Source organism: Notechis scutatus, chromosome 4 (genome assembly GCF_049901735.1).
Source record: "Notechis scutatus isolate UNSWTSFEM ecotype Mainland chromosome 4, rNotScu1.2, whole genome shotgun sequence".
NCBI classification, from domain to species: Eukaryota; Metazoa; Chordata; class Lepidosauria; order Squamata; family Elapidae; genus Notechis; species Notechis scutatus.
This window is the reverse complement of record NC_142012.1, coordinates 15,848,336-15,863,522: the sequence shown is the minus strand read 5'-3', so window position 1 is coordinate 15,863,522 and position 15,187 is coordinate 15,848,336. Positions and strand designations below refer to the sequence as shown.

At 43.6% G+C, this 15,187-nt stretch overlaps 1 protein-coding gene and 1 long non-coding RNA gene across 6 annotated transcripts in view; one reads left to right on the top strand and one right to left on the bottom strand.

Moving 5' to 3' along the window:
• CCSER1 (coiled-coil serine rich protein 1) overlaps positions 1 to 11,029 on the bottom strand; it is an 813,931-nt gene extending 802,902 nt beyond the window's left edge. For 3 of the 4 annotated variants that reach the window (XM_026672653.2, XM_087962869.1, XM_087962871.1), the window contains exon 1: positions 10,480 to 10,627. The gene's annotated coding sequence lies outside the window, so the exon portion shown is untranslated. Of the gene's footprint in view, positions 1 to 10,479 lie in introns of all 4 variants that reach the window. The other variant, XM_087962870.1, reaches the window with a different exon arrangement.
• On the top strand, positions 10,916 to 14,874 carry LOC113415292 (uncharacterized). 2 transcript variants are annotated; one of them, XR_015749169.1, is made up of 2 exons: positions 10,916 to 11,051; positions 13,906 to 14,874. It is a non-coding gene; the product is annotated as an uncharacterized LOC113415292 (long non-coding RNA). The 2 variants fall into 2 exon arrangements; XR_015749170.1 differs by lacking the exon at positions 10,916 to 11,051 and adding an exon at positions 11,434 to 12,809.
• Positions 14,875 to 15,187: the final 313 nt, after the last annotated feature.

The following is a 15,187-nucleotide window of genomic DNA, read 5'->3' as shown; positions in this document are numbered from 1 at the left end:
TGATGTCGCATCAGATAAATGCTATAAGTTACCTTTCTGCACCAAATAATAGTGCCCAAGTAGGCAATTGTGACATTTATATAGTGACAACACTCTGTGTGTGTGTGTGTGTGTTTCTGTGTCAGTAATCATTTTGACACAATGATGCTTTACTCTGAATGCCACTGAATAACCTTGGGGAGATGGATGGATGGATGGATGGAAACAGACATAGAGACAGAGATAGAGATTGAGACAGACAGATGAGACAGAGAGAAGAGACAGACAGACAGACATGAGATAGAGATAGAGATGAGAGAGAGGTAGAGAGAGAGAGAGAGAGAGAGAGAGACAGAGACAGACAGAGACAGACAGACAGACAGACAGACAGACAGACAGACAGACAGACAGACAGATGAGAGATAGAGAGAGATAAAATGGGGAATGTCCCAATCCAATCACTTTCTATTAAATGAGCAGCTTGTGGGCAAGCCTCACACACCAAAACAGCAATTGTGTGAAAGTGCTCATGATGTCCTTACACAATTGTAATAGTTGGGGGAACCCTCACATAAACAATCCAGTGCACATAGATAGTCCTTGTTTAGCTATCACAATTGGGATCAGCAACTCGATCATAAAGTGGAACAGTTGCCAGATGGAACCGCTACTGTGCTTATGATCTTTCTTGACTGGCTCAAGGTTGACTCAGTCTTCCATCCTTCCGAGGTGGGTAAAATGAGGGCCCAGATTGCTGGGGGCAATAGGCTGACTCTGTAAACTGCTTAGAGAGGACTGTGAAGCAGTCTTTACAGAGTCTGAGTGCTATTGCTGTTGCTACTTCTATTTTCTTTTGCTTTACAGACTTGTGAAGACCATAAATGTGAGGATTGGTCATAAAGTTACTTTTTCATCACTGTTGTACCTCCAAACAGTCAATAAACAAGGCAGTCGCTAAACAAGGACTGCCTTTAAGAATTATTCACTAGCTTGACCAAATTTGATTTTTAAAAAACTTAAAAATTGGTCAAGCTCTCTCTCTTTCTGGAACAAAACAGATTATGTACATTGTAAAATAAATGCTGACATTTCATTTGCCTATACTTGGCCCTTGTGTTCATCTTAAGGGACATGAACATCAAAATAAAGAAAACAGATGTTTACAAAAATAACAAACTTTAAGCTTATTGGAGGCACCAAATTGCATTCAGTCAACCCATTTTACATGGCTGTTTATTCTCATGTTCTCCAATCTTAAATAATTTTTCCTCTTTCCCCAATCTAGAGGAAAATCTAGATGGGGAAGAAGGAAAATGTGTTTGTTCCCCAATCTAGAGCAAGAGGAAAATCCATAATGCAAGCAAGGAGATATTAATAAAGATATTTTTGCAGCTTATCTTACTTTTTCCATCCAGGATGTCATCCTTGCATTTGCAGGGGTAGCTTTGTATTTCAGCTACAAGTCTCGTCCATTTTTACACCCAATTCTTGTGCTTTATTATAAACTATCATGTATAGCACAGATGACCAAGCTGATAAAAGCAGTTGCCTCACATATAAAGCACAAGTATTTTGTTACAATCCAGAAGGGAAATTCCACTCAATTTGCCACAAAGAAGACCATTGCACCCAATTTGTTACATGCCAGCCAAGGAAAAAGCAATGTGCATATATGCTTCCAGATTTAACTTGTGAATAGCTAAGCTATTGCTTATCCGATTGCATGCATAATATACATTATCCCAATGGTATAGGCCCCCTCCTAAGCATTTCAGGATTGAATCAGCCAGCTGTGAACTACACCATGTATTCCAATTCCCAAATTCTTGTTTGTGCCATAATATGCTGTCAGGTCACAAAGCCAGCAATTGCAAGAAAAACACACATCAGAGTCAGAACTGTTCTGAAAGGAGCTCAAATCTCAGCCATTGTGGAAGATAATACTTCCAATAACAAGGAGAAATTTCCTGACAGTTATAACAATTATTCGGTGGAACAATTTGTCTCCAGAAGTTGTGGGTGCTCCAACACTGGAGATGTTAAAGAAGAGATTGGACAACCATTTATCTGAAATGATACAGGGTTCCTGCTTGAGCAAGGGGTTGGACTAGAAGACCTCCAAGGTCCCTTCCAACTCTGTTATTCTGTTTTTCAAACTCCAGAAGCTTATCTAGTAGCCTGCAAATGTAGTACAGTTGGACTAGGACTGACAAATAGTGGCCTATTCAAACTAGAAAGGCCCAGCAATTTCCAAAACTTTCAGGGAAAGAGTAGTCAAATTTTACAATTTTCCATTTTAGCTCTAATTACAGCATGGATGGGGTTCTCTGCTTATTTCCCCTTTTTCTTTATCTTAACCACAAGAAAGGCCCTGCCTTTTATTCAAGCAGTAAGCCAGTTGTGTTTCTGGGACAGCAAACCCAAGGGGGGTTTGTGTCCTGCAGCGCTGTCCCTTATGGCATTTTTGTTGTTGTGGTTATTGTTGTTGTTGTTGTTTGGGGGAGGGGATGGGATCCTGCACTTGGTTTTGATTCCAGAGTACAAATGGGCTGCTGAGAGTTACCTGCTTCTATTATTTTTCAACAATCATTGAATTTTACATTCCACTGAGTGTACTTTTCATGCTATATGCTCCCCAAGGATGGTTTGCAAGATAGGGAAAACATAAATAATGTAAACAAACAAAGCACTTACATCCATACTGTGCTGACTGCTATTGTTTCTGACACACACACCCCATCCATCAGCTATTTATTATGATGATCATTTATGCCCCTTCTTACTGTCCAGGGAGAATTATTATAAAGGTTAAAAATAAAATGACTATTAAACTACATCAGGCTGAAGCAGAAGATCTTGACTTCTTAAAAACAAAAACAAAAAAGCATGGATGATAAGAAATCCCCAAGATGTGTCTTCCAGAGCTTGGGGACAACCTAAGAGAATATCCTTGGACCTCAAAAAGGGTGGTCATTGTTACTAGGGAATCTCTTGATGAATTTACTATTTGGAAAGAGACACGTATCAAAATAGGACTGCTTATCTGATGAGATCAACGCAATGATTGAGCACACATTCTAAGATTTTTTTAACAATTCAATATTATAGTCCCAGAACTATGTAATGATTATCAAGCAAGGTGCCACATCCTGTACTAACTGAAGCATCCATGCACTCTTCAAAAGTTAAGTTCTTCTTAAGTTAAACACCTCACAAGAATCAAGAGGAGATGTCATCAGATTATGGGTAGTTGATACTTGTTCAGGAACGACAACAGCAAAACTCATTGAAGTAAACATGTGAACATACTCCTTGTTTCTACTGTCACCTGGATAGCCAGAGACAACAGATGGGATCATTCCTAGAATGCAATCTCATCTTTAAATGGACAATTTCATTCACAACAAGCAGAATCACAATACCAGAGCCTGGTAGACCAGCATCTCACCATTTTATTTGTTTTAATTCCAGCTTGTTTACTCATATCTCTACTCTAACAGAACTTGGACAACAGCAAGGGGAACTACAGCTTTGTTGGCCATAGATGATAAGAAACCTTTCCCAGAGGAGCCCACACAAGGTCTGCTTGATATCAAGGGGTGTTCACCGCAGGCCTACATAGGAATAAGTCCCACTGAGCAGTGAGGGGATTAATCAGCAAATGGAAGATTTCACTTGGCTGCAGAATATCTGTGTTTCAAATCCCTTTGAAGTGGAACATCCTCTGGAGTAAACATACATACATGGGAATCGGGTTTGCAAAAATAGGCAGCCAAGAGCAATATAGTTCCTTAAGGGGCTTCAGTTAGGCATTTATATAGCTAGGTAGATGGATAGCCAGATAGATAGCCAGATAGATAGCTAGATACATGATAGATAGATGATAGATAGATGATAGATAGATGATAGATAGATAGATAGATAGATAGATAGATAGATAGATAGATAGATAGATAGATAGATAGATAGATAGGCAGGCAGGCAGGCAGGCAGGCAGGCAGGCAGGCAGGCAGGCAGGCAGGCAGCAGGCAGGCAGGCAGGCAGGCAGGCAGGCAGGCAGGCAGGCAGGCAGGCAGGCAGGCAGACTAGCCAGATGGATGGGTGGATGGGTGGGTGTGTGGACAGCCATCCACCCACATAGATGGATAGCCAGATAGATGGCCAGACAAGAGGAAAGCATGAATTTCACCAGCCACTCATGTTAGTTAACAAAATGACCACCATCAACTCCCAACTGCAAGAAATGATTCAACAGGTTGTCTCCCTTGTCTTCACATGGCATGGATCACCTATCATGTCAACCAAGAAAACATCTGCACCAAACCAAATGGAACAACAGGTTGGGAATTATCTAAAGTGACCAATATCATGTGTTTGAAGAAGATCCACCTCCAAGTATTTCTTGGACTACGAAGTTCACTAAATAACCATAATATCCCTCACTCCATATGATGGCACAGTTTTCTAGAGGGAATAAAAAATTAAAGAAGACCCATATTCATCATATCCAACTCTTAGGGAAAAATTGGATGGATGGATGGATGGATGGATGGACGGATGGACGGACAGACAGACAGACAGACAATATATATAATAAACCTATAATGTCAAATAGGATGACTTTATAGAGATAATGATCATATATTAGAGTCAATTCACCAGTTCAATGAGTTATGCCATAACTGTTATGGTAATTCACACTATCAGATTGGTTTCACATCTGATCTGAATCCCTGAATAGAAGCGATCCAATTTGATTAAAGTATGTGTATCAAAAAGCATTGAATCTACAAGTTGATTCAAAAGTGCCCAATTCATTTCAACGCTTGAGACCGATTTGAAGATTCAGTCCAACAGAATAATTCGGTCAAACCCACTCCAGATTAAATTGATTTAAAGGTTCTCTTCAAAAGTGATCTGATCAAAATGCTCTTTTTTTTATTTGATCATTTATTTTTAAAAATTAAACCACCTTAATAGCTGACACTCACTGTGTGGCTTTACAAAAAAAACAAAATACTAAAATAAAAAGTTGGGAGACATGTTACACAACACAACTGTGTATATTAGAAAGAAAAATCCAGCAAGCAATAACCAGGAGCCAGATACCCTGAGAGTATATCCCAAGTACTATATGGTTGTGCAATGTGCACCCTCACCTTCCTCAGTTTAAGGAAGCCGATTCCCTAAAGACCACACAATAATCTTGCAGATTGCCCTGCGTCAGGGCTTCCCCTGATTCCAACGTTCAATCTTTCAATTTTTATTTTATTTATCAGATTTGTATAACTGCCCATCTCACACGAAAGTAACTGAGTGACATACAGCACCGAATTTTTTTAAAAATGCACAAAAACAGTCACATTTAATAACTGTAAAAAAAAAAGACACGCAAAACAAGAGGACTGATTTTGCCCCTTCCCTGCTTCCGAACCAGGAAAATATCACACACTATTACAGATACTAAACACTGGGGAGCAGGAAAGAAAGAGGGGGTTGAAAGAGGGGAAGAAGGGAAGAAAAAAGAAAGTGGAACAATTAGTCTCTTAACTCTAGGCCTCCTTTTCATCTGTGGACCAAGCAAGAATAATAGTTTTCTTCAGTGAACAGTGCATTAACTAGTCCTGTGGGTTTATGCTGAGTTCTCAGACAGGTGTTACCTTGCCACCTCAGTGTTTTACAATCTCCGTTGCAAAATCTCCCTTTCATCCTAGTCCTTCACTTCAACAGCTCTACAGCACAGGCATATATTATTTTTTTATATTTTGCTGATAGAAGAAATGAAAGGGTAGCAGGCCAGGTGCACAGGCGAGTAGAAATACAGCTGATAAGCAAAACTAGTCTGAGAGGCTTGGTATTAGTGATGAGTACAGCGGAAAGTCAGAGAGAGCGAAGTGGGAAAATTAGGAAGGATTGTGCTGCGAGCCAAAGCCATCATTTTTTTACAGAAGTTTGCAGATCAAGGAGAGGAAATCAAGTGGTCCAGCATTCATGGTCACCCAGGGGGTTATGAACTACTCCATCCAGGAAATTCAAATATGGGACAGTATTTCTCAAGCAAGAATTAGGTGACTGCAGTTCATACCAGACTGCACAAATGAATTTTAAATACAGCCAAAAGCAACGCACCAAATGAAATCAATGCTTCAAAATAAAGAGTGTGGTAATATAGCTGACAGAGAAAGTCAATTTACTCAGTCACACACTATTGGAGATGGGGTTAATGAGTAGAAATGTAATGCTGGAATTGTTGCAGGAAAAATACTTTTTTGAGCTGCTGCACTAGTATGACAGCTTCCTTTAATCCTACGCCAAGGCATGTTGATAAACTTGTGGCTAAAACAAACAGTATTTCACAGCAGACTTTTTTTTTTTTTTGGCCAAAACATGATAAATGCTCATGAAAGCTTTTTAAATGGTTCCTACAGCAATCCTGCAGATTGTATTTTCCCCAAATTCAGAAACAATTCAAACCACAGATGTTCTCCAATGGGAAAAAAAAATAGTCAAATTGCTATTACGATTCATTGCTTAGCATCATTCTCCTTTCCTAATTGCAAATCCTGAACTTTTTAACTGCACTTTTAGTTCAGAAATACAACTTCATATATTGTGAGGGACTGCAATATACAAGGCCTCCAGAAAAGTTAGCATGCTGTTATCTGCTAGCTAAGCTTTCCCAGGTCATCAATAATTCACTTTCATAGATGCCCAGAGCTGGTTTTTAGAGCGTGCTTTCTTTTTATCCCCTTTTTAAACTTAAGCAAGATGTAAAGTGCTAGTAAAATCTTCCCTACACCCTGTCTTCTCCTTTCCCAGCCGCAATCACTCTTCCTTTCTTCATCCCATCTCTCTTGAGGATTTTAACACTTCAAGCACAGCCTGAACCCAAAAGAAAATAGAGGTTCAAACAAGCCTACTTTTGAATTCCCTCTCAAGGAAAGAGGGATGCTCTAATTGTTTTGTACTCACATCAGCTGTGAAAAGGACCAAAAAAAAAAGTCAGCAAAAATATGTGTGATTATTACATGCTGTAAGGCTGAAAGGGGAAGAAGCCTTAGTAAATGCAGCAGAATCTCCAGTGGGTGAACATTTGGTGAATGAAAGTCATTAGTAAGGACAAAATCCTTCACCTGTTCCTTGCCCTTGCAGTGCACATCGCACTGGGCACCTTGAAACCTGCCTGATTTCCTAGAGGCACTCTTTCCTATTCATCTCCCACAGAGTTGGCAGAGCTATTACCATCTTGCTGTCTTTACCCCACTGTGAATACAGAAAACAGCCCCCTAACTAATGTCTCCCTCACCATCTCTGGCAATCCCTGAGAAGGTTTCATTCATTTGATCCCTGATCATGGGCAAGGCCAGAAATGAAACCTGAGCACTTCTAATATGCAAAGCATGTTCTTTTTGTGTGTGTGTGTGTTCCTTTCTTTCCATTTACTCCATGAAACCCAACAAGACAGACACAGAAACCCAACAAGACAGACAAAAGAGAATAATAAGGACTGCAGGAAAAAAAAACAATTGCTACCAACCTGCCTTCCATTGAGGACCTGTATACTGCACCAGTCAAAAAGAGGATTATGAAAATACTGTATTTACAGACCCCTCACATCCTGAACATAAACTGTTTCAACTCCTTCCCTCAAAATGACACTATAGAGCACTGCACACCGGAACAACTAGACACAAGAACAGTTTTTCCTGAACACCATCACTCTGCTAGACTAATAATACCCATAACACTGTCCAATTATTGACAAAGTCTGCATTACCATTACTATTCATCTTCTCATCACTCCTATCACCCATCCCCTCCCACTTGTGACTGTATGACTGTAACTTTGTTGCTTGTATCCTTATGATTTATACTGACTGTTTCCTAGTATGGTTTGATTGCTTATCTGTACCCTATGACTATATTAAGTGTTGTACCTTATGATTCTTGATGAATATATCTTTTATTTTTATGTACACTGAGAACATATGCACCAAGACAAATTCCTTGTGTGTCTAATCACACTTGGCCAATAAAGAATTCATTCATTCATTCATGAAGCTTTCTAACCTCCCGAAACCCGAAGGCACATGGCCTGTTTCACTCAAGGGCCAGAGGTGGCAACAGTTTGTGCATACTGAGCAGGAAAGTTAATGCAGTGGCAGAGAATTTGATAAATTAGTCCTCTCAAATTTCCAGGCTTCACTGTCTCCGAGGTTCCATCACAGTGAAATCTGTTCCATTGGAAAAAGGAAATGTTCCCTGGAATTTCACTCCCATTAGAGGCATTGAACATGATCCTTTTAACTATTTGGCAAGATGTCTCTCCTTGTGTTGCCGGGGAGGGAAAGGGACCGGAAAAAAAATAGTCAAAGAGGGACATTGCGATAAAAACAGCACACTGCAAGAAGCCATTAGATCTTCCTATGCCCTTCTCATCCTCATCTGCTCTGATCTTGCCAATTCCATGTACCCTTATCCTATCTTACTAACACGTTCACTTTCTTCAATGACACACACACACACACACACACACACACACACACACACACAAAGGGCGTAGGGAAAAGCATCATCAGTCAGTGTGCCAAAATGAGCCACCCAGCAACGCAGGCGTCATCATCTACCGACACTACCTCCCCATTCAAACACTTTCTAGGAATTCCCTTCTTCAAACCAATCCAGCTGCCTGAGTCCACTTCATTGTAGAAGGAATGAATGGATTTAAGGCATCTATCCCTAAGGGGCGTTCTTTGGATAGATGCTCTTTGCAACATGGCACAGGATCAAAGCTCAGGGTTTCCACCGCTGGGAGAATTGCCTGTGCAAAGCAGTTGTAAGTCAGTGGGTACAAGCCTATGTGTTTCTTGAGTTGGCTGGTCCTTTTTTTTTCATTTGGACCCCTACTACCCCTTGAGAATACAACTCTTAGTTGACCTTTGTCTCCTGTTCCACCTCTTGCACACAACCACAAGGAATGTTGCCCAGCTCTCTCTCCTTCTCCCTTCCAGCTCCTCCAATCACTGCCACCCCACCCCAATGGTTACAGCAAGGACCCAACCACCCCCCAAACCACCCCTATTGCACCAGAGGGCAATCTTTAACAACTGGGTCTAAAGCACGGATTCTGGACAGCGCGAATGGCAGGGGAAGTTAAGTCCCAGCGAGTCGGGTCAGGAGATGCCATGTGGCACCGGCCGGCGTATCCACATGGCTTCCAGCCTCTCCCAGCTGCCAAGCGCTGCAGAACCTGGGCAGGGAGGGAAGCGGAAAGGAAGGGGGAGAGGGAGGGGGGGAGAGAGAGAGAGACCCTGTTCAGCAAGGGGAGCTTCGCTTCTTGCAAAAAGAAAAAAGGCAGAAAAGTCCAAACCCGACACGGCTCGAGACACACACACACACCCATGCCCGCGTGCACACGTACACTCCACCACCCCCCATATTCCAAAACAGCCCCGCCACAAAGCGATCCGTCCCCGCCCTCTAATCCAGCCGACTTGCTCCAGAGCCCAAACCCTGGGGATTAAAAACTGGGGGGAAAGCCGCTTGGCGCACAAAACCGAGGCACTGCGGCTCTTTTTTTTCCCCCACGAACCCCGCTGCTTCTTTAACGCAAGCCGCGTACCGGCTCCTGCTTCCCTCTGCCTCTTTTCTCCCAATCAGTTGCCGCTTCCCCGCCTTGGCCAACCCCGGATCTACCTGCAGGACCGAAAGCCGCCTGCGAAAGCCAGCCAGCCTTTGCACCACTTCCCGGTCCAGCCGTCCCCTCCTCTAGCCGGGCACCTTTCTCTCTCTCTCTTTCTCTTTCTCTCTCTCTCTCTCTCTCCTCCCTTTCTCTCCCCACTCTTTCTTCTTCTTCTTCTTCTTCTTCTTCTTCTTCTTCTTCTTCTTCTTCTTCTTCTTCTTCTTCTTCTTCTTCTTCTTCTTCTTTCTTTTTTTCTTTTTCTTCTTTTTTTTTCTTCTTCTTCTTCTCCTTCGCGCGATCCGCCCACCCGGGCCACCGCCTGCATTTTGAACCCGGGGCCTTCCCCCACCCCCCACCCCCGCTTGAAAACACACACCCCCACACACACCTTCTCCCCTTCTCCCAAAATAGGAAGTCTCCCTCAAGTGCGCAGCGCTCCGGCTCACTTTCGCTCTCTTCCCTGCCAGACACGCGTCCGTACAACCCCAGGCTCTCCTTCCCGGCCCCGCACGTCTGAACGCCCCCCTCCCCCGAAAATGCGAGTTGACAGAGGAGAGGGAGGGGGTGCCCAAAGGTTGGCTGAGCCACCCCTCTCTCCCTTGGCTGAAGCCACCCTCGAGTTGCCTCGGGAGCTCCTCCAAGTGAGAGCTTGGGGTTCTGGCAGGCGCTGCGGATGATGGGTTGGGGTGGCCGCCAGGAGTCACCCTGGTCCCCTCTCCCCGCCCCCCACCCGGTCTCCCCAAACTCCTTCCTCGAAGCTTGTTGGTTTGGTCCTTTGAATGTCCTCATCTGAAAGAGAGAAAGAGACGAGAACCCACCCTTGGTCTAGAGTTGGCAGCAGCAGCAGCAGCAGCAGCAGGAGGAGGAGGAGGAGGAATAGTAGTAGTAGCAGCAACCGCCCGGGTGCAGTTTAATCCACCGAGCGCCCAGCGGAGGCGAGCCGAGGCTGAGCCGAGGCGGGAAAAGGCAGCGTCTTCCCGGCACTCATGCTGCCGCCCGTCTCCGGAGGAAGAGAGCCGGCGAAGGAGAAGTAGACGCAGCCCAGCGACAGGCGGCTTTGGCAGCCGGCGCTGCTGTTTGTGGCGAGGAGACGGGAAGAGGAGAAGAAGAAGAAGCCGGGGAGGGACTAAGGGGGAGGCGCTTGCGAGTCAGGCGTCCGGGAGGGTGTGAGTGCGCGTCTGTATGGGCTGCGCGTCGGTGGCGGTGGCGTCGGTGGTGCCGTGGCACCTCTTCGCGAGCGCATTGCAGCGCGGCTCTCTCGGCTGGCTGGGGCGGGAGCGAGGAGGCGAAGCAGCCGGCGCAAGATCGGGCTTTGCGAGAAGGGATTGATACGGAGGATTAAAAAAAGGCCTCACCTTGCTGAGCTCTGAGTCAGCGAAGGGTGGAACAGGTTCGTGGCTCTTCTTTTCTTCCGCCTCCCTCCCTCTCCCTCTCCCTCTGCCCCCTCTCTCTCTCTCTCTATCTATCTATCTATCTATCTATCTATCTATCTATCTATCTATCTATCTATCTCCCTCTCCCTCCCTCCCTCTCCTCTCCTTCTCCTCTGTCTGTCTGTCTGTCTATCTATCTATCTATCTATCTATCTATCTATCTATCTATCTATCTATCTATCTATCTATCTATCTATCTATCTATCTCCCTCTCCATCCCTCCCTCTCCCTCCCTCTCTCTCTCTCTCTCTCTATCTATCTATCTTTCTATATCTCTGCCTCTGTGTGTGTGTGTGTGTGTGTCTGTCTCTCTCTGTCTCTCTCTCTCTCTCTCTCTCTCTCTGTCTGTCTCTGTCTCTGTCTCTGTCTCTCTCGCTCTCTCTCTCTCTCTCTCTCTCTGTCTGTCTCTCTTCTTCCTTTTTTCTTTCCGCTCAAGCCAGCAAGGTTTGGGAGAAGCTGCAACTTCTGAAGGAGAGGACCTCAAAGCCACCTTAAGAGAGAGAGAGAGGTGTGATCTGGGTGACCTTCAGCCTTTTGGGTCTTCTGGGTCTCCTAGACTCGGAGTCCCATCCTTCCCAACCTGCGCTAGCTGGCTGAATAGAATGGGAAGATAGAATCCAGTCGATCTGGACCAAGGGCGTAGGACTGGGGTAGATGATCTTAGGTGTGTTTGTGAAAGGTTATCTTTTCTACCTTTTCGCCTGGGGTGGAGGGCAGTTTTCAAGCCTGGTGCCTCCTTTCCCACGATTAGAGGACTATGGTGAAAATTATAGTCCAGCATATCTCAATGATACAATGTTGAGGGAATCTCTTTTAATGCACCAGCTTTGAAGGACCTCAGAGACAAACAACGTGAGTGAGGAACACCCTATTTTTATTATTTTTTGCACCTTTTATTTTGCTTGCCAGGGAGATTAGTTGCTTTGTAGGTTTGCATCGGGTGCAGGAAAATTGCCCTGAATCCCAGATTATCACCAAATGTTACAATCTGCTTGTGTCCTTGGTGCTCAAAGTCAAGGTCACTTGAAAGGCCCCCCCTTCCGCCCCCTCCTTTGAACAAGAAATTAAACTGTCGTCAGACATATGCACACCCCAGAGTTGTTAGCCTAAATATGTGTTTCTAGGGGAAGTAAACCCTATAGATTGTGTACAATTGTGCCGCAGGTGATTTTGATTACGTTTGACGCCTTGGAGCTCAAGGAAAAATGCACAGTAGTTTAGAAGCCATTCTGATTTGCACTGATCAGCCAGAAGAAGAAGAAAAAAAAAAAGCAATATTCAGCCATAGCAGTGATTAGGGTTGGACTCCTGCAGATTAAAAAGAGTCTCCATCTGCCTTTTGGGGGGCAGGAGGAGAAAGGAGTAGCTCTTCTGATTGCATTTTCCCACCATCTAGGCATAAAACAGGTGTGCCTTTTTTCCCCTCCCTTAGGCTGTGCAAAAAAATCTTCAAGGCAACAGCCTCTAGATGACCTTTGGATGTTTACCATCATCTTGTTTTACCTTTACCTCTTGGGAGTTCGGTGTGTGTGTGTGTGTTGTGTGTGTGTATAAGTGAAGGATGGGAGTGAGTTGGGGATTCTCCCCCCCCCTTAACCCTTCTTAACCAGGAAGCAGCCACATGGAAAGCTAATCAAGCTCCAAGCAAGGAAAAGTGGATTGATTCAGCGCACTCATTAATTAACTGCATATAGCTTAGCAGCATGGGTCTATCGGTAGGTATTGCTCTTCGTTGTCTTTTAATTTAAAGTGGGGTTGTTGTTTTTTTAATGTCATGGAATTTACAGTGGGTGGAATTTAGTTTGAAGTCAGTGGAATGAGGTTAACTTGTTCCTCTCCGTGTCGTGCTGAAGCCGTGGTTTCTTTCAACTGTGGTTAATTAAGCCAACCGTAATTGGCTGGGTTCACAAATCATATAAAAAAAAATCTCTATGGAGCTGTGATTTCCTTTTCAGTGTGGCTTTCGGTAACTTTTTACACTGTCAATTGGAGCTCAGCTTCAGATGACTTCATGGGCTTGTGTATCTGGGCAGCTTTCTCGATATTAAGTTGGAATGGATTAGGTTGGGGTGTCAAACTTGATTTCATTGAGGGCCGCATCAGGGTTGTGTTTGACTTCGGGAGGGATGGAGTGGCCAGAGTGGGCATGGCTAGCTGCACGTCACTCATCCAGGGCTCTGTTTTTGGCTGTGACAGCCTTCTACAACCCTCTGCCAGAAAAAACAGAACTTATGGAGGCTGCACATGCTCCATTTTTGCTGGCAGAGCCACTGAGGGCCAGTCCTTTACTGTTTCCAGGGTAGCCCGGAAGGTCAGATCTAAGCACCCCATGGTCAGCTGAGATAAGGTCAATTAGATCCTGCTACTTGCTGAGCTATTTTTAGTATTTAGTGGAAAAACTTACCACTAATGTGGAAGGATGAACCTTCAACCTTAAAAAACACAGCCACGATTAATTTGATGAAATTTTGCAGTCCTTTACTTCTGAAAATTATCAAAAGTTCCTGTGGAGTCTACTGATCCACTGTCATCCCAGCATTAATATGCCACCATGAAAAACTAATACTTGACTTAAGGTCAAGTATTGTGCTACTCCCTCCTTTTTACAGCCATGATTGCTACACAATGTTTGTGGCAATCTGTCACATTGCTACATAAGAATTATGGGTCTATTCCACCATAGCAAACATTTGAGGGATTTCTAATATAAATAACTTCTTTTCATTCTTGTCACATTTCTGTGAGGTTGGGTCTGGCTTTGTCTTGTTCTTTCCAAAGCTCTGAATTTGTTCTTTGCGATTTCTCTCCTAGATTCTCAAATGCTCGGGACCATTGTCTTGCTGGATGATCCACAAGTGATACAGTTTCACCTGATGATAAATGGACTGATATTCTCTCGTAGAGAGGAAATCATGCTTTCTTCACTTATGGCAAGTCTTTCAAGTCTTGAAGCCACAAAACAAAGCACAACACAGCCACCACCATGCTTGACAATTGGTATAAAGTTCTTATGGAATACAATATTTGGTTTCCTCCAGAGATTCATGGCCATTGTAGACTGAAAACACCCATCTTTTGCTCATCTACCCACAGATCATTTCTCCATAAGTCTGGAGAGTTATCGCATTGAGGTGCATTTTTTGGAAGACCTGACCTCACTTATCAGTGTTCTGTCATGTTAATATGCCATGAATCACATTTTTACCCAATGGTTTTCTGAGGGTAGAGTTGAGGACACTGACTTTTACTGGGGCAGGTGAGACCTGCAAACCCTTGGATATTTTTATGGAATTCTTCGTAGCTTCCCAGTTGTATGCTGCACCATTGGGTTGATTTTGACGACAACTGCTCTTGGTATTGGCCCAATCAACTCCATCTCAAACATATATCCCTCGACCCTGGATGGATGGAACTTTAGAGCTTTATAAATGGTTGTATGACCTTATCCAGACTGATAGCCATTGTTGATTTATGGAGATCCTCAGATTCTTTTGAGCAACACATAACACGCCTGTAGAATCTATGAGGTGAGAACTTCAAGGTAATGAAGCAAGCTAAAGTTTGCAAACAACATGGCTGTCTGATCTCTAATTATCTCTTTAACTGAATTGATTAAACCAGGAGGCACCATTACATTCTCACAGAGCACCTTTGCATGTTTGGACAACTATTGCTGATGAAGTGAAATGGAGCAAGGGGCAAATTTTGGAGATAATTGTTCACTCAAAAGTCTTCTTTTATATCAGTAAAACTGACAAATAAATTGCAACATTCCAAAAATTCAAATGCTTTTCACAGATTTCTGCTTTTCTGCCATGTATTTCTTGGTTGCTTTTAGAAACAAAGAGGTAGGTCTCTTGGAATGCTGTTTTCAACTATTGTTTACTCTTTGCCTTTAAACTTCCATAATGAGTCATATAATTTTGGCAGTCTTCCCAGCCTGATAGCCTCCAAAGTTACTGGACTTCAACTCCCAGAAATCATGGTCAGCTTCTCGAGAAAGCAACTGGTTTGAGAAAGTTCTCCTTGGTTTTGACATATTACATTTATCTCTGTGCCTTGTAGGGAATTCCCTTGTTGCAACTTTTGAGAG